This window comes from Nasonia vitripennis (assembly GCF_009193385.2).
Source record: "Nasonia vitripennis strain AsymCx chromosome 2 unlocalized genomic scaffold, Nvit_psr_1.1 chr2_random0010, whole genome shotgun sequence".
NCBI lineage: Eukaryota > Metazoa > Arthropoda > Insecta > Hymenoptera > Pteromalidae > Nasonia > Nasonia vitripennis.
Window position 1 is genome coordinate 1,470,741 of NW_022279617.1, and position 19,494 is coordinate 1,490,234.

The 19,494-nt window shown below is 37.8% G+C and overlaps 1 protein-coding gene across 12 annotated transcripts in view; it reads right to left on the reverse strand.

Moving 5' to 3' along the window:
* Nucleotides 1–19,494, reverse strand: part of LOC100115042 (SET and MYND domain-containing protein 4) — a 656,582-nt gene that overhangs the window by 116,990 nt on the left and 520,098 nt on the right. Inside the window, exon 2 of one of the 12 annotated variants that reach the window (XM_031925353.1) lies at nucleotides 7,952–8,005. The exons of the other annotated variants lie outside the window; for them this stretch is intronic. The gene's annotated coding sequence lies outside the window, so the exon portion shown is untranslated. The remainder of the gene's footprint in view (nucleotides 1–7,951; nucleotides 8,006–19,494) is intronic. 12 annotated transcript variants of the gene reach the window in all.

Here is a 19,494-nt window from a genome sequence, read left to right on the forward strand (position 1 = left end):
TTTTTAAATTCATTTTTAATTTTTCTTGTTTGAAAATAAATTTTAAAACCTCTTTATATAGGTTAGGGATACCCCGCCGAAAGAGCGCATAAAAAAGCTCCGTGCTTGCACGTTGACCCCGCATAAGAAGCAAAATAATGGAAAATTGCTGACATGCGTGCTTTTGCGTTTTCTCCGATTTCGGGCGTGCGGCATATGACGAGCATTTGACGGCAAAAAGCCGGGGTACAGAGCGATCACGCGTGCGGCCATGCATGTCAACATGTTGCCATCAATGCGCCGACGTGATGTTATCTGTTGGGGGGGGGGGGGGTAGGACTCGAAGAATTCACACAATCCGCACACCGCACGCAAAATGCACACACACTACGCAACGCACGGTGATACAATAATGAGTGTCGATCGTCCTTGAAAGGACGATGATGACTCTATTTACAAAGAGGCTTTTGCAATTGCAAGTACAAAAGCGCAAAATGTCAACTGATTACTCGAGAGGAGCTGTCAGAACTGAACTGCACGTGCTCCCTCGCGCCGGAACCTGCGCAAACGGGAGAGGCCCACATCAGCGCGCGCATGCGCTCGACCGCTCTCGCTGCAGCGCTCGCCGTGCTACGGCGCGAAATTCAAAATTCATCCTCCCGCTCTTACATAACCCGAACAAATTCGTATAGAGAATACAATTGAAAAAATATCTTATAAAAATCAGAATTTATTAGAATCGAAAATGGACCATCGTTATATAGAAATTATCGAGGAAGATACAACTAATGATGTTGATCTTCACTCACCACTCCGGCTAATGCTAAATAAAGCTCGATGCCAAAAATCTTTAAATGAATTAACGAGTTCATATAATAACCGTAATTCATTAGTCGATCCTTACGATATTTCCGATAAGGATATCGACAACAAACTAAAATTCTGTATAACGAAAAGTACAGAAACGATCAATGAACTCAGAAATTTATTGCAAAAATATCGAAAAGTATTCTATAAGAAATCGGGCAGATTAGCATCATATGAATACAAAATCAAAGTAAAAACCGCTGCCAATTCTTCGGCACGTAGCTTCCTTCAACATTATGTATTGCTTTAATATCAAAATTATTTTACTTCATATATATTTCTATAACGTTTTTGTACTTTTTCGTTTGATAGATAAAATTATTTCTTATTAATTGCATAAACATAATCAATTATAATTCTCTCTCTCTCTCTCTCTCTCTCTCTCTCTCTCTCTCTCTCTCTCTCTCTCTCTCTCTCTCTTTCTTTCGCATATAGCTATAATTGTTAAACTTATCTCCAAGAGTCATCACCCTCTCTTTTTTACCTGACACTCTATTTACTATCTTATATATTTGTAAACAGGGTGTTAGTTTTATTAGTTGATATATTATCTCTGCCATTATGTTTCATTTTCTTACACACTTTAATAAAATATATTTTACGTGATCTTTGTAATAATTACATTTTGATGATATCGTTTCCTCACCACCAAGCGGTAGATATCTCGGCGCGTTTTTTTTTTTTTTTTGAAGTTAATGTAACAGTTTTTACCTTTCTCAACATTTTTCTATTAACTAAACTGAAATTATTTTTATATCTTATCATTTAATGAGATTTACATATAAAAGTGTTAAAATGAATGATATAAAACTTTGTTTAAAGTGGTATCCCCAATCGCATAATATTTTCTAAATTAATTAACCAATAGTGTGGAAAAGTGATACTTTCCACCCGATTTACATCAATTTAATAACATATTTTTAGTGTAATAGAACAAAAAAAAGTAATATAATGGACAATATTATGCAAAAAAGCCTAATCCACTTTTTTTTTTTGATTATTTAGAATCATTTCTCAATTGTTGATAGATACATATTATTTAATGAATTATATTTCTTCTAATAAAATAAGATAAGCATCTTTGCTGTACTTAGGCCAATTTTGTTTTATTACATTTAAGTCGTCGACCCTTATCCATTTATTATTTTGCAGTAACATGTTCCTATAATGTCCTGAATTGATATTATTACCATGGTGGAATATTCATTTGTAATTTTAACTGCGAGATTTCATTTCCAGCCACGAAAACCATGAGATTTCACGTCTTTGCCACGAAGAGTATTAAATTTCAATAGTTGTCGCGAAGAATATGAGACTTCACATTTTCGCCACGAAAACTAACGAATTTCACGTTTTTGCCACGAAGACTAACAAATTTCAGATTCTGATAAAATCTATGAACATCAAAGTGCATACAATAAAATCTAAAAAGGGTTCAAATGAATAATAAAATAGTGATCGAAAAATCGCCATGAAAAAACACACATGCGTAACTGAAAATCTTGTTTTTAATGAATTGGTAAAACAGAAAAATAGAAAAAAACGAGCCTAGGTATAGATTAAAATCCATTCAATAGAAGCTGAGATCGAAGCGATGCAGTTTTCAGTTATATAGAGTATACAGGGTGAGAAACAAAATTTTGAAGCTTAATATCTTTGAAACTAACTGGTTTCATAAACAACCCAAGGAAAGGGATCAAGGTGCTATATAATGCTAACTTAATCCAAAATTTCAAATGGATTATTGCCTTTTTACTCCAGTTATCGCGTCACGTAGAAAAAACGACTCATAGTATACAGGGTGAGAAAATAAAATTTTGAAGCTTAATATCTTTGAAAATAACTGGTTTCATAAACAACCCAAAAATAGGTATCAAAGTGCTATAAAATGCTAACTAAATCCAAAATTTGAACTTGATTATTGCCTTTTTACTCCAGTTATCGCGTCCCATAGAAAAAAGACTTCAGTTTTTGATATTTTTCTCCGGATCTGCTCCATAAAATGACTTAAAATTAAAGTGATATATAGTTATAATTACCTTCAATAATTATATAATTTTTTAGAAAGATTCGACATTTACTTTTCGAGTTATAACGGTTTCAAAAAATTGCACTTTATAGTGTATAATAAATGAACGACGAACAATAATATGAATTCTCCGCGGTAAAAAGATAGATAATTTTATTCTCTTTCATGTGCATATTAAGCAATTTACTTTTATAAACTTTTTCAATAACTTTATTGTAAAAAACTGGATTCTCAAAACTAAAAAATCGCTATAAAAAAAACGCGCCTACAAAATGTAAAACGGACTGTTTTCCCATCATGTTATAGTAAAAACGAAGAAAATTAGAGTTGGTGGATTAAAATCCACTGAGTAGAAGCTGAGATACAGATGTCTACGAACGAACGCACACACACACACACACATCCGTACGGACATTTTCTAAAAACACTATTTTTCGACTAAAAATGCATCAAAACACACTTCCTACGTGTTTTTACACAAACTCAAAAATGTACTATTACAAGGCTTCCTTAGGAAGGAAGCAAAATTCCTGAAACATTTTTCATCCGTCCATATCCTGTAGAAACTAATATCAAAAGTAAACTCAGAGAAGAAATCGGGAGGATGTTGGATTGGAAAATCATACGACGATCAAGTAGTAATTATATAAGTCCGATTGTACCGGTATTTAAAAAAGACGGGTTTAATTCGTTTATGCATAGACGCACGTAACGTAAACGAGATGTTTGAGGATGATCTAGAATCACCTCAAAATATCGAGGAACTCTTATGTTCGAAGGAAGATTATATGAATTCGAAGTAGTCCCTTTCGGTACAAAAATATGCAGCGCTGCTTTATTACGCGGTATATTTCACGTAACTAAAAATCTAGGTGATTCCATATTAAATTTCGTAGATGATTTCTTATGTATCTCAAAAAGTGAAAAAGATCACCTGAGGCATTAAGAAGAGTTATTTCAAAGTTTAATGAAATGAAATTTCTCTTCAAGTTTCAAAAAATCTGAATTTTTCAAAAATGAAACTAGGTTCTTAGGATTTATTCTATCAACAAAGGGGATAAAACCTCAAGAGAATAAAATTGAAGCGATAAAAAACTATCCAATTCCTAAGAATCTAAAACAGTTACAAGCCTTTTTAGGCAACATAAATTTTTACGCGAAATTCGTAAAAAATCATGCGCATGAGTTAGTACCGTTATTAGAGCTACTAAGAAAAGAAAAACAAAAATCCTGGGAGTGGGGGGACAGTCATCAAGAAGCTTTCAAACGAGTCAAAGAGCTCTTTAAAAAAGACGTTTGCCTTGCATATCCCGATCCTTCCAAACCTTATATCCTTCGTTGTGACGCGTCGAAATTCGCAATCGCCGGTGCATTATCGCAAATTGACGATAACGGGGATGAACGGGTTATTATATACCTGCTTTGAGCGTTCTACTGATATATAAATATATATATATATATATATATATATATATATCAGTAGAACGCTCAAAGCAGCAGAAAGAACATACTTTACAACAGAGAAAGAACTCCTCGCGGTTGTATGGAGTTTAGAAAAATTAAGTACCTATTAACGAGCCGCAAAAATTTATATAAAAACGGATCACAAAGCTTTAATATGCTTATTCAAATGCAAATTTGTTGGCAGCCGAATCCGTCGGTGGATTTTGGGTACTCAAGATTATAAATTAGTGATTGATCACGTTTCGGGTAAAGAAAACGTTGTAGCCGAGATGTTAAGTCGACATCCTAACTTTAATTCAAAAGAACTACAGAAACCGGGAGAGATTATTATTGCAATCTTTAAAAGATATAAATTCACGAAAGATTTTATGTTTAAATTTAAACTTTTGTCAAAGTTACAACACGATGACGAATATTTAAATCAATTATTTACAAAAAATTCAGATAAAAAAAATCAGAGTATTAATGCTACTTATTTAGAAAATGATATAATTTATAAAAAGAATCAAGCAAATCAATACAAAATTATGGTTCCAAAAGAATTGATTAAAATACTTATTCTCGAAACACACGAGACTTATGGCCATGTAGGCGCGAAAAAAGTCATTCGTATGTTACAAGAAGATTTCTATATTAAAAATTTAAGACATATAGCTCAAAAGCTTATTTCATTTTGTGACTCATGTCAGAGAAATAAAATTTCCACACGACCATGTACAGCGCCAATGGAGTCGATAATTCCGGAAGCGCCGCATGATTTGTTATCTATTGATTTCTATGATCCGTTCTCGACAGGGCGCGGCGGTATGAATTATATACTTGCAACTATAGACGCGTTTTCAAAATTCGTTGTTTTATATCCGATTCGTAGACAAACCTGTAATACAGCGATAAAGAAAATTTTTAATGATTATGTTTTGTTATACGGAAAACCGAAGCGTATTTCATGTGATCGCGGCTCACAGTTGACTGCAAATGCGTGGATCGAGAAATTAAGAGAAGAAAATATTGATTTAGTTTTTTCATCCATCCGACATCCACAAAGTAACATCGTTGAGCGAGTTAATAAGGAACTCGGTAGGTTTTTTCGTACATTTACTAATGAGAAACACACCGGTTGGGTCGGATATATTAATATCAACCATTATTGACGTGACTTGTGTGAACAGAGAGTGATATTTGCTTTAGCACAATGGGTGTTGTGCAGACACTCTTATACATACGCATATCGTCGGTCCCTACGAAGAGTAGTAGATTTCAGAACTCGCGTTGAAAACTAGTACATTTCGTTGTTTGCCGTGAAAACTAAATCATTTTACTATTTACCGCGAAGACTAGCATTTTCCACGTTTCTCCCGCGAAAACTAGTACGTTTCATATTTTTGCCGCGAAGATTAGCACTTTTCAGTTTTTTGCCGCGAAGACTACAAGAACTTTCCTTAACGTTTACCGCGAAGACTATAAGAACTTTTCACACGTTTACCGCGAAAACTATAGCACTTTTCACACTTCTGCCGCGAAGACTAGCACTTTTCACACTTCTGCCGCAAAGACTAGAACTTTGTACACTTCTACCACGAAGACTAGAACTTCTCGGAACTTCAAAATGCCAATCTGTGAAATTTGCTGTGCGTACTTTTCTGTGTGCTTGATCTCTCGCTTGCTGAGCTTATGGAACTCGACTTCCACTGGAAGAATTTAAAAATTACGCCAGTCAGAGAGATTTGTGTAGAGTACACTACTATAGTCAATCAAGTACGATTCAGCGTTAATATGATTTTACAGCAAAAAAAGAATGCCTTAAATCGTTAAAAAAAATGTTGCGATGTCGGCGATAAAATGAAATAAAATCCGGACGGACATTTTTTAAGCGCTTTTATTGCTAAAAACTAATTGAAATTTGGGACTATTAAAATTTTTGTTTAATGACCTGAACGATTTATGTTCAAAGAACATTCTTGCCGTAAAATAGATTTAATTTTTTTATTTTTGCGAGTTTTGGAGGGTTTTTACAAAATGGACCAAATATAAAATCAGGTGGCGCGGTAGCGCCACGAAGGTGAGTTTGAGAAGAATGCGGCGATCGCGACACTATTTTCTTCTGTATTGGGTTTCCGAATTTTTAATTCAATAAATACAAATATTCACATTATTGCATCTGAATTTTTTGGCGTATAATCATATTTGTATTTGTATGCTTAACTATGATTTCTAATCGATGTCTTGGCAAGAAAGCAGCTTTTTTACAATCAACGATCATGCCTATGTGTCTATGTGTGTGCGTGTGTGTGTGTGTGTGTGTTACTTTGTTAGTCCATAAAGGCACATGTTTTACATGCATTTAATTGAAACGTTAATGAGAAAAAAATGCCCTGTACCCTGGTAGAAAATAAACCAACTACGATGGCCTATTCACCAACGATTGGCCCACGGCGTTGTCCAACCACTGCCCAACCAAATTTATCTATAAGAAGCCTGCTCTGTGTGTATTAGCAAACATGCGCTCTGCAGCTGATGCCGCGCATGCGCACTATTGGGAGATTAAAGTTGCAATGCGATACTAGCGGCAGCTTAGGGAATTAAGAAACATGGCGTCAACAAAGTCTCTGTTTAAATTGGTGGTATATGGGAGTTCAGTATTTTCAGTCAATTTTTGAATAACAATCACTGTAAATTGTATGTGAACTCATTATATCAACTTCTAAAGTTGACCATAATCTAGAGCGAAATGTATTTTTGTACTAAACACAGAAAACTTACTAAAAAAAGAGTCGGCTGCTCTTATTCGTTCCTCAAAGACTGTAATTCCAAAATGCAAAAACTCTGACATTGAGTTTTTACTCAGTACTCAGCAAAGGAACGATATTTACCACAAATTGACTTTAAAAAATGTATTTTGAGTATCTGAGCAAAAGTACAAACAGTTCATTTTTAAACTACCACTTCTACGTCATTTTTATCCTTTTCATTTTAGTAATAATATCCCTGTGACCAGATAAGGCTTAGATTTCAAATAACTTGTTTGTAAAACTGATGAATATAGCTCAATTTTGTCCTTGTTGTTGCGTATGTGTAGTGTTATATGTCTATGATTATGTGGACAGTCGGATTATCACGCGGTCTCTTTTATATGGGGTAAAATGAAAGTTATTGATTTTGTATGAACAAATTGGATCAAAAACTTTTAACACCAACATTTAGCTAACACAATTATCTTTTAATTTGAAAAAATGAACCTTAAACAATCAGTTTTTACAGTAAAATTAAAAATAGTAAAATTAAAAAAATTAAATTGTTTAATATTAGTCTTTTATGCCTATGACCTTCCCAATCGTAGGCATTACACTATAAAAAATATATTCGTAATATTACTACTCTGGGAGTAGTAAACGCATCCGACGTACTCTATGAGCAGCAAAATTACAACAAAAGTTAGTGAAATAACTACTTTCTAAGAAGTAATTTTATCAGCTTGTGTTGTAAATTTACCAATTTTTTTGTTGTTGTAATTTTACTTCTCTGGGAGCAGGTCGGATTTGTTTACTACTCCCAGAGTAAAAATATTACGAATATATTTATTACAGTGTATTGAGGCCCAATTATTTTACATACTTAACATCTCATCCTCCATGACCTTTTTGCTCGAATACACATGCATACGTGAATCTAAAACAAATAAAATACTTATCAATCAAATTATGACAATAAGAAAGAAAGATAAAATATTTCATAATTTAAAGTAACAATTTTACCTTTCAAACATATATAAAAATTAGTCGACTTTAAGATGTTTCTTCGTACTACTTAATCTTTGTACAGTGTGAGACGTAAGTATTTTATATTGCACAGGTTATGTTGCATTTTTTAAAGACATGCTCCTGCAACGCTATGGCAATAATACGTGATACAGAAAACTTTCAGCATTAAGGGAGTGTTCCGGCAACTATGCGGAACTGATTAGAAAAGAATTTTTTAAACGAAAATCCGGAGCAGGACTGGATCTTTGCGGGGTCTTATGCCTGATGTAGCGCCTGAAGTTTCATTCAGGCGAGCCTGATCAGGGCCTAATTAAAACTAAGGTAAATTGGATTTACTTTTGACTCGGAAAAGTAATGACCGGATGTTGTGAAGCCTACCCGATCAGAAATTACAATCCGGTTCCGGAGCGAAACATAAGGCCCTGATCAAGGGGAGTTAGAAGAATAGAATAGAAAAACTTTATGCACCTTAACAATGTGTAATACGATAACACGTATGGCTCTTATCAGGTAACTTTATTAGCATAAGAAAAGGGAAGAAGGGAGAACTGCTCCGGAATAGAGCCGTAACAGTACCTGCACTCTTACTGAAGTCAAGCGTGTGTCTGATATAGATCATGCGTAACCTATGCGTATTTCGGTTGTACGTAAAAAGTAATTTTTTAACATTTTATTAGACAAAATGAGTGCAATCATTAGAGCGTCAATATGCAATAAATGGAGAGTTCGAGCATTTCGAACAAGGAAAAGAGTGCAGTCTGAGAAAATCAGCAGTGATTATTTTTGTAAAAATAACTGAAAACAATGATATTGCATGTGTAAAGGTTGTAGCTGATACAAATATTCCTCAAATAAATGAACCCACAAACGTTTCAGGTAACAGTTTTGAAACTGAACCAAAAAAAAAAGATCAAAATTAATTCTAATATTGAATTTGAAAATGAATGTGAGATCAAATCAAAAGTTTCACTGGTACTCCAGACAACAATTAAGCTGATATTGGATATTGATGGTGGAAACGTAGCTTTTCTCAGTACTATCCATAAAGACAATTCAACAAATAATTTAAATGAAAAAACAACTGTGGAGAAAAATTCTGCGGAGCCAATGCCCAGCGTGCTCAATGATATCATTAAACATATTGTGGAAAATGAAATGAATAGTAAGTTCTATCATCTATACCTGCATAACTTTTACATTACTTTATAAATTAAAATCACTAACTTAGTATTACAGAAGTATGCCTCTCAATAAAAAGTCACATCGATGGAAAAGTGAAGGAACTAGACGATAAAATCACAACTATAGGCAATGATTTTGATCAAGTGAAAGTTTTGCTAACTGAAAGAAGTCCGTTAATGGAGCAAGAAAATGTCATGTCACATAATACATTCAAGAGGACCTATTCGCAGTATGCATTTCCCTTACAATCGATAGATAAATTTACAGAGTTGAATAACAACCTAAACGAGAATTATATTTCAATCGCCTCGTTCTCAAGATTACTTGTAGTTATCATTTCATCCGCCAGATATAACAACGTTTAGAGTCCTTAAAGAAACTCGGGGAGAGAGCGCTCCCGCTCTGACTCGCCGTTCTAGCTCTCATATTCTTTCGTTGTGCACTAGGGTCAACACGTGTTTTTCTTGTGTGACAAGAAGAAGCGATTCATCGTCACCATGAGCAAGAGAAAGTTGGAGAATTTAGATAGAAAGGCGGCAAAGAGGCAGATGAGCCTTGTTAGGGATTTCCTGGATTACATGCAAGCGAATCGGTCGGGTGGAGGTTATCCAGCGGATGACTTGGAGTATGACTCAGAACCCGGCGATTTTGATGACAGGACTACCCCTTGGATGAAGAGAAGGATGGTTCCAAAGGTATGTGAAGTTTTTTCGCGCGGTGTATTCTTTGGCCAATTTGGCCATGGGTGAAAAGTTCTCTATACGTGCTCGTAGGACGCGTGTCTTTTCTTCTTTCTTGGAATCTCGGCTCAAGTAGCGAGCGACTTGGTCTGGTGTTTATAGCTTATATCTCGATATGCTCGTAGGACATATCCTTGTTTATCGAAACCTGTTTTTTCTTTTTTTTTCCTTCCGAGTCAGCTTGCGTGATGTCCCCAATGCTCTGATTTAGAAAGAAAAGTCATACATGGAAAATGTTACCCTCACGGGTTCTTTCTTGTAAGGCATGCCGTTGAATTTTGACGTTTCTCGGAAACGCTCTGTATTGGGAGATTTTACAAGCTTGAGTTATGCGCCTACAGAGGGCGACGTAAACGTATACGGTATGACGTGAACAGACGCTCGCACGAGGTTTGCCCTTTTTCTGATCCTCTCTGTCGTATCGATCGAGTTATTTACATAAAGCTTTCGAGCCATATTTTCGACCTATCCCTTTTTCTATTTGAGACTGATGGTCGATCTCTGTTTACAGAGAACCGGAATAAAGGACGGTGATCTGGCAGAGAAGACATTGGACGAGGATATTAGAGCCGTTTTGGGAGACGATCCCACATAATCTAAGGGTTTGGAAATCAAACTTCACACGTCAGTACAGGAGAGGTGGAAATTTTGGTTTGAGAATGGTTTGACAAAAAAGGATAAGGAGAGCCTTCTAGAGAAATATGGTTGCTTTCACGGAATAGAGGTTCTAAATTTGAATACGGAGATTGCCTTGTTGCAAGCTCATGCTAAACGAGGGACTCTCTGATGTCCATGAGGCAATTGCTTGCCGGATCGGCCTTAAATGTTATTGGAGCTTTGTTGTCAACTTTTATAGAGGAGAAGGAGGATGTAGATAAAATAGATTTTCTATAGAAGTTGAAGGATGCTGCAAAGCTTATCGCAGAGCTTATGAATAGTCAGACAAAGTCTAGAAGGGTCCTTATCCTAGCAGGCGTGGATAAGCAAACAAGAGCCTATATGCCTGAGGAGGCCAAGCCTGACAAATTACTCTTTGGAGAGAAGCTAGGCGAGAAGGTTAGGGAAACAAGGACCTTGGAAAGCGTGGCCAACGTTCTGGGAAAGTAGCCTAATCAGAACCCTCGAGCTCCCTTCACAAATCAGCAGCATTTAAACTCGTTCAGCCTGCAGGGAAGGAAGCCGTCCCAATTCAACACAGGCCGTCAATAAGGCTTCAATTCGTTCCGAGGCAGGGGACGAGTAGGCTTCAGGAGCAACTATCAGCCCTTCAGGAGCAATCAGCCCTTCAACCAGAGAACATCGTACCAAGGACAGTACCGATTCAGGAACCAGGATCAGCGAAACTAAATAATGTAGGTACAGTAGTAGGTTGTCTCAGGTTGTTTGCGAAATCGTGGAAGAATTTTACTTCTGATAGATTTATACTAGGTTGCGTAACGGAATTTAAAATTGAATTTTATACAGAGTTATTACAAGTTAGACCTCCAGAGCAGAAGGAAATATCGCTGAAGGAGATCAGAGCTTTAGAAAGTTCGATTAGCCATTTATTGAAGAAGGGAGCAATAATTGACCTTGGCGAGAAAAATCACGTGATTTATCACACGATCAATCACGTAATAAATCACTTCAATTCTCACGTGATTTATTACTTAACTATTTGGCGTGATTTTTCACGTGATAAATCACGTTAAAAATCACGTCATAAATCACTCATAAAATTGTATTTGTATTTGTTTTAATTGAAATAAATTATTTTGTTTTTACTAAACAATTATGAAAAATATATATTTGTTGATGCTATTTCAAACAAATTGACCGCAAAATAGTGAAAAATAACTTTGCCCTAACCGAGACTTGAACCCTGGTCCTCAACTTTACAATCCATTATCTTACTCACAGAGTCATTTTTACTTGTCCTAATAATGATAATTTGCAGATCATATATAATTCTTAGTAATATATCATTTACGTGTATAGACTATCTCTAGTTATTTGATAAGGAAAACAATTTTATTACATAATAAAAAAAATTAATTTATCATGTAAACATAGGTTTTTTTTGTTTTTTAATCCTTATAAATTATAGTGATTCTTCTATACTAAATAATATATATTATTTAGTAGTACAAATTTAGATTTTGAATATCAATGTTAACTTAATATATAAAAATATTTTAGAACTTTTCAAATTTCATCTTGAAGTATACGTGTAAACTTTACAAAGTTATAAATCTAACATATGTTTAGGTAAAAGTAGCATAGAATTTTAAGGCTTACTACAGCAAAATAGCTCAGGCAGTAAGATAATGGATTATGAAGTTGAAGACCGGGGTTCAATCCTCGGTTAGGACAAAATGTTTGTTAGTAGTTTATCTAGACGATTTCTGTATCGGGAGTGATTCAGTAAGCTGTAAAAGAAATTTGAATGTCACCATGAAGCTGCTCGTTTCATTAGGTTTTATCGTAAATGAGCGTAAATCTTGCTTCGTACCAGTAACTAGATGTGAGTTTTTAGGTTTTATTATAGACTTTTCCCAATACGTTCTCGGACCACCCCCTAATAGAAAGAAGGCTTTATTGGACTTTGTAAAAGGCGTAATAAAAAAACGATCGTGTTCAATCTTAGACTTTGCTAAAGTAATAGGTAGATTAGTGGCGGTCTGCCCTGCCGTGAAGTACGGAGTTTTGTGTACGAAGGTGTTAGAGAGGGAAAACACGTTAGCTTTAATTTGTAACGAATTTATGTATGTTGAGAGGATGTTAATTCCAAGGTCCATCCTGCCAGATTTAGCTTGGTGGGTCAAGAAGATTCCTGTGGCCCAAAATAGTTTTAAAACGTTTGATTTTGCAATGGAATTATTTACAGATGCGTCTAACACAGGTTGGGGCGCCATGACAGGGTCGGAAGAGGCTCACGGTTTTTGGAGCGATCGCCAAAAGTCTTTTCATATAAATTACAAAGAGTTTCTTGCAGTGAAACTAGCTTTAAAGACTTTAGCATGTCATTTGGAGAATTGTCAGATTTTATTGACAGTGGACAACACAACAGCTATCGCATATGTGAACAAGACCGGGGGCGCCCGTTACAAGTCGTATAATAACCTGTCTAAATAAATTTGGCAATGGGCGGAAAAAAGAACCATTTTTCTTTTCGCCTCGTACATTTCGTAGTCAGAAAATTCAGAAGCGGATAGGCTATCTAGGTTAGTCAACAATGATATTGAATAGGAGCTCAACGACAAGGTTTTCGAAAAAATTGTGGATACCTTTGGTAAACCAAACGTAGATCTATTCGCTAGCGGGACTAATACAAAATGTAGAGATTTCTTCTCTTGGACACCTGAACCTGGAGTAGCTGGGCTAGACGCATTCACAATATAATAATCATTTTCATCTGAGAACCAGATTGATTTTGTCGCACCGAACAGAGAGGGTTTGATTAGATTTTTATCAAGAAGTTATCGCGAGAGTGTGTCATTCGGTACTCTGAATACATACAGAGCAGCAGTCTCACTTATCTTTAAAATAAAACCTTTCTTAAAAGGTAAAAGGTAGGCAAGTAAACTAATTTTTATTCACTATTAATTTTTTATTTGATGATGATATAATTCATTCAAATAATTATTTATATAAGTGACAAACTATGGTAAAAAAGTATATAAAATCAATAGTTAAATAGCAATTACGTATTTGGAATACATTTATCAAATTATTCTTTAATACGATTTATAATTTCATTGTTTTCCTAACGTCATTGTTAATTTACGGGCGGTATTCTACACTACTATAAACATACTTGATAAACCCGTCGCTTAATAATTTTACGGTGAGATAAAAAGAATAATTTTTCAATGATAATTTTTCATTTTTCAATATCTGCTTTATTATTAATGATGTTGTGTTTCACTAAATTTGAAAGATGTTATAAGTTTATTTGACAATGTTATTAATTTTTATCAAATCAAACAATTCACATTAGGAACTATCAACCGATGGGTTTATCAAGTATGTTTATAGTAGTGTAGAATACCGCCCGTAAATTAACAATGACGTTAGGAAAACAATGAAATTATAAATCGTATTAAAGAATAATTTGATAAATTTATTCCAAATACGTAATTGCCATTTAACTATTGATTTCATATATTTTTTTACCATAGTTTGTCACTTCTATAAATAATTATTTGAATGAATTATATAATCATCAAATAAAAAATTAATAGTAAATAAAAACCAGTTTATACTTGCCTACCTTTTACCTTTTAAGAAAGGTTTTATTATAAAGAATCACGAATTTTTAAGGGTAATCAATAATTATAGTAAAAACTATCCTCTCGATGGATATATTACATTACACCTCACTAACTTAAAAGAGAATCATCAAACTGTTGTTGAAATAGTGAGTATTAGTTTTAGTTCAAAAGCAACCGTCAAATAAGATTTGTAAAATAAATAGATGTACACGCTAGACTCTATCTCCACAGCAATACCTACAATCGATATCCACACATACCTCATAAACTACGAAGTGATAAGTGACCTCCTAAACCCTTCAGTACCGAGATTCGACTAATTATGCTACAAATTCGCATAAAACTCTTGGAGACGATGTTCATACTGTCCACCATGGGCACCAGGTACCTTGGAGGCCGTTAAAGTCGCGATATTCGTGTTCCGCGACCCCAAAAACCACCTAGTAACGAGTTTCGACTGATTATGCTACAAATTCCCCTGAAACTCTTGAAGACGACGTTGATACTGTCCACCCTGGGCACCAGATACCTCGGAGGCTGTTGCCATCGCGATATTCGCGTTCAGCGACCCCTAAAACCCCCGAGTAGCAATACTGGACTCATTTTAATAAATACTATGCACCGAATGCGTTGTTTTATTATATATACATTTTATTTCTAATTTGATTTGATTTTTCGCGCCACGGAAGTTTCGAGGATAAGAACGGAAGTCGGGAGAAGAAAAAAATATTGAAAAGAAAAACACAATACAAAATTTTGGTCAGCTATATAATGATAACGGATCGTTCATTTTTTACGAAACATTTTTTAAATAAAAGTTCTTTTAATATCTTTGAAAGTAACATTAATTCGCCTGATAAAACAACGTATTTCAATAAGATATAAATGTTTGAATATTTTGTAGAGGTTAGAAAACTTCATTTCAAAGAATATAAGGTTGCGGTACGCCAGACAGCCCGTGTATGTAGGTACCCCGCCGATAGGTGGCGGTACGTCCGACCGCGGGGAGAGAGAGAACAGCGCTAGCTGCGAGCGAGCGCCTACGCCGCCGCTCAGTTCCGTTCTAATCACAGGACATGTCAGACGCGCTAGAGAGAGAGAGAGAGAGAGAGAGAGAGAGAGAGAGAGAGAGAGAGAGAGAGAGAGAGAGAGAGACAAATAAAGTGCCTTAGTCCAGGAGAAGATCATGGAATCTGTCGAGCACAAGGTAAAGAGTGGCATAGAAGAAATGAAGGATTACATGAATAAATGCTTCGCCACCTTGTTCGCGCACCAACAAGCCTCATCCGGTAAAGACAAGGGTGTACCCACAACCTCGAGTTCACCTCAGTTCACGACGACAGCGAATCTGTCAAACTTCACTACAGCAAACACTACTTGCTGGACACAAGGAGCATGCGGAAGCGCTCAATCGACCGGATTTCTTCCTCAGCAGCCTTACATGCCGCCATACGCACCAGTTCCATTCCCAGGCACACAGCCAAACATGGGAGTAGGTTTCCCAACACAGGGAAATCCAGTATATGGTCAATAGTACAACGCATTTGCGGCAGCAAGCACCAGGCACTTGCTATTTTGGTCGTTCTATAAACACAACCCGCAAGGCTGGTTTAGGCAACTAGAGGATCTATTCTCAACAAACAATATCACGGAAGACGAAGTAAGATTCAACTTTGTCGGCAGGTACCTCAGCCCAGACATTCACCACGAGATCCAGTACAAAATGAACACTCTCGTCAGAGGACAAAAGTACCTGCAACTGAAGAAAATTCTCACCGATAAATACGCTGAGACTCCAGAGCAACAGGTGACAGGCTCTTCAAAGGCCTTGAAATCGGTGCAAAACGACCATCAGATTTTCTCGCAGAGATGATTAGCTTGGCACAAAACCGAGTGCCAAGATACACAGTCATCCAGCTCTGGAAAAACAGATTACTATCTCAGGTTTGCCTGATGGTATGGAACTAAAAGGAAGAATCAGAGCTTATCAAGAGCGTAGATATGGCATATCAGGTGCTACAACAATCTCACAATATCAATGCCATGGAATTCGGCAACCAGCCGGATACTTCAATCAGAGACACCATGGAAAGGCTGGACGAGCTCATTGCGGCAATCAAAAAAAAACGCCGAACACACAACCAAATGGTCGCTCATGACCCAATTGGCGAAACAACTCTCGCAACAACGCGAACAATAAGCGCGGTACCACACCGAATAGATCTAAATCCAGGTCACGTACCAACGGCTTATGCTTTTTCCACAACAAGCATGGCAAAAAAGCTCGCAACTGCCAGCTTCCCTGTACCTAGAAACGTGGTCCTGGACAAGACTACAGGGTGAGAGATCCGGCAGACTCTAAAACGCCGGAAAACTAAAGCATCCTGCTGTTAACGAGCCTGACAGCCACGAGAGACATTCTCTCAACCGACCTGTTCTTAATAGATACAGGTGCGAATATTTTGGTGGTACCAAAGCCAACCAACTGGCAAGGTAAGCCAATTGACCTCAAGCTCTACGCAGTCAATGGCCCCACTATCAACGTCTACGGTACCGTACTACGTGAACTTGACGTCGGATTGCCCTACAGACTTACATGGAACTTCACAATCGCAGATGTAACGCATTCAATCATCGGAGCTGATTTCCTCACACATTACCATCTGCTACCAGACCTCAAAAACAAAAGGCTGGTAGATGGTAATCAATTTACGCATACGCCTGCGTTTATTAAGTCAGCGCGCCCTATGCAAATTTCGTTTCTGGCACCAAGCCACAAATACGCCAATATAATCAACAAGTTCCCGAAAATTTTTGGCCCTGATCAATTTAGATCGACCAATAAACGTGGCACGGAAGGAAGTATTTCACCATATCTTAACGACGGGACCTCCAATCGCACAGCGAGCACGGCGTCTCAAGCCAGAAAAGCTCAAGATAGCGAAAGCAGAATTTCGCAGGATGGTCGAGCAGGGCATCTGCCGCCCATCAGACAGCAGCTGGGCAAGCCCGCTGCAAATGGTACCGAAGAAAGACGACAACGTACGGCCGTGCGGCGACTACGGCAAAATTAACACTGTTACGGTACACGATCTCTATCCAGTGCCACACATGCACGACTGCATGGCATTTTTACACGGCAAAAACATTTTTTCGGCTCTGGATCTGCGTCAGGCGTATCATCAGATACCCGTTCATCAGAAGACATTCCAAAGACGGCAGTCATTACGCCCTTTTGACTCTACGAGTTCCCAGTCATGACGTTTGGCCTCCGCAACGCGTCACAGACGTTCCAGCGCTACATCAACTCAGCGCTTGGAGATCTCGATTAGACGACATTTTAATCGCTTCAACATCGGAAGAAGAGCACAGAAAGCACCTGGAAACAGTGCTTAGTCGTCTCAACGAGCACGAGCTGCAAGTCCATTTAGAGAAATGCTGTCTCGGCGTCTCAGAGCTCATTTTCCTAGGCCATCTCATCACACCAAATGAGTTCAAACCAAACCCAGAGAAGGTCAAAACAGTCAACGACTTTCCCCTGCCGAAGACGATAGAAGAGCTTCGCAGATTTTTAGGCCTAGTCAATAGTTACAAGCGACTTCTTGCGCACTCAGCAGAAACTCAACGTCACCTGAACGAGTTTCTCAAAGGTACCAAGAAAAAAGATAAACGTCCTGTCCCATGGACCAAAGAAGCTGAGGCAGCATTCCAAAAGTGCAAAGACGACCTCGTCAGCCTTACATTTACGGCTTTTCCCAGTGAAAATGCAGAACTGCGTCTCATTTCGGATGCATCTGACACTGCCATGGGGGCAGCCCTCGAGCAGCGCTCGGGCGACTCCTGGCAACCTCTGGCATTTTTCTCGCAGAAATTTTCACCTGCGCAGATGAAATATGCCACCTACGACAGAGAGCTTACAGCGATCTATGAAGCCATCAGGTATTTTCATCATTACCTCGAAGGTGTAGAGTTCAAGACTTATACAGATCACAAACCGTTGATCTATGCTCTACAACAAAACCACGACAAAATACCTGCCATTCGCTCACGCAGGTTGTCATACATCGCCCAGTACAACACGGAGATCTACTACCTCCCAGGAGAGGAGAATGATGTTGCGGACGCGCTGTCCCGAATCAAAGCTTTCACCTCCCCTACAATTTTCAACTGGAGCGATCCGGAACTTTTTGCTGATCCACAGATAAAAAAAGTTCTCGCGAACATCAGCGCATTCAAGCTGCCAACTATATTCGACACCAAGCAACTTAGCCAGGAACAATGACGTTCAACTCAAGGAAATCCTCGAAAACGCGAATCACCCGCTAAAGCTTCGTAAGCTCACATGGGGCTCCGGTCACGCAGAATTTTACTGCGACATTCACGAAGATGTCATTCGTCCTTACATTCCGAAGAAGTTGAAAAAGGAAGTTTTTAACTTCCACTTACCGTCGCATCCTGGAACAAAAGTGACAGTTCGACTCATCCACCAGCAGTACGTGTGGCCTAACAGGAGTCGCGACATAGCTAACTGGTGCAAAACGTGCACAGTTTATCAACAATCCAAGATGACAAAACACAACAAGTTTTTGCCAAAACACTTCATAGCTCCAGACGCAAGATTCGACCACGTCCACTTGGACCTGGTAGGACGATTCGCAAGTAGTCACGCTTACACATCTCCTCACTATCATCGATCGCTACACGAGATGGCCGGAGGCGATTCCAATTGCAGACACAACTGCAGCAACTGTGGTTCGTGCATTTTACGACCACTGGATTTGCCGCAACGGTGCACCAACGACGATCACCACAGATCAGGGTGCGCAATTCGAATCCAGGCTCTTCACTGAGCTACTGTCAATTCTAGGAATCAACAGGATTCGCACTACTGCATATCATCCTGCTTCCAATGGCATGGTGGAGCGCCTCCACCGGGACATCAAGACAGCCCTCATGTGCCATGGAGATAATCAAGAATGGGTTCGTTTACTGTCGACAGTCATGCTCGGACTACGCTCACGCATTCGTTTAGAGACGGATGCTAGTCCAGCTGACCTGGTTTTCGGCAAGACAATGAGAATTCCCGGAGACTTCTCTCCGTTCACCAACGAAGAACCCAACGTTCGCACATTCTACAATGAATTTCGCGACGTAATGCAGCAACTGAGACCAGTCCCAGTTAATCACAAAACGGCAACCAAGCCATTCCTGCATCAGGACAT